Source organism: Pyxicephalus adspersus, chromosome 7 (genome assembly GCF_032062135.1).
Source record: "Pyxicephalus adspersus chromosome 7, UCB_Pads_2.0, whole genome shotgun sequence".
Classification (NCBI taxonomy): Eukaryota; Metazoa; Chordata; class Amphibia; order Anura; family Pyxicephalidae; genus Pyxicephalus; species Pyxicephalus adspersus.
This window is the reverse complement of record NC_092864.1, coordinates 72,746,020-72,746,993: the sequence shown is the minus strand read 5'-3', so window position 1 is coordinate 72,746,993 and position 974 is coordinate 72,746,020.

Below are 974 nucleotides of genomic sequence, written 5' to 3'. Positions count from 1 at the left end.
GCACTGCGCATGCGTGAGATCGGCATCTCTTTCCCCTTGGTGGAAAAAATGCCCCCTCTGTGCATGTCTGAGACCAGGGCATGCCCAGAAGAAGCTTCTTTTCACTTCTTCCTACATCACCTGATGTTGCACTGCGCAGGCGCGAGATCAGGTGGCGTAGATGCGGAATAAAAGATTGCCGATCTCACTGTCGCATGCGTGAGGACCGCATTTTTTTTCTTCCATTAATGAAAGGACTCCTTCTGCACTTGCCCGAGACCAGGGCTTACGCAGGAGGAGCAGCCAGAGCTGCCCGGGATGCGTGATGTAGGTATCCCGGGAGGCTCTGCGCTCACTGCGGCAATCAAGAGTTAAAGGGGTGATTATGCACCTTTTTTTTAAAAAAAAAAAGGAGGTTTTGACTTTATTTAGAAGGATTGTCTACCCTTCTATGTAAATTAAAACTGTTGAGTTTAGGTACGCTTTAGTATAAATAGTTTACCATGACAAATTCAAGTTCCTGTGCTTTGCCTTCAATTCCCTCCATAGTTCTTGTCCCAGTTACCTTTCTGACCTGATATGGTCTTCCTCGTCCTATTCTGCTTGCTCCTACTTTCTGCTCATTTAAAAGAGCGCTCAAAACCCATTTTTTCAACCTAACCTCTTTTGTCTTTTGAAACCGTCAATACTTCCCATCACTACATATCCCCCTCCTATTGTGTGTAAATTTCCCCACTTACTAGATTGTAAGCTCTTCGGGTCAGGGTCCTCTCCTCCTGTATCACTGTCTGTATTAGTCTGTCATTTGCAACCCCATTTAATGTACAGCGCTGCGTAATATGTTGGCACTATATAAATCCTGTTTATTAATAATAATAATAATAATAACAATAGGAGGGAGATATGTAGTGGTGGGAAGTAGTAAGGGTTTCAAAAGACAGAAGAAGACGGGTAGGTGAGGTTGAAGCATTGGGTTTTGAGTGCTCTTTTAAATG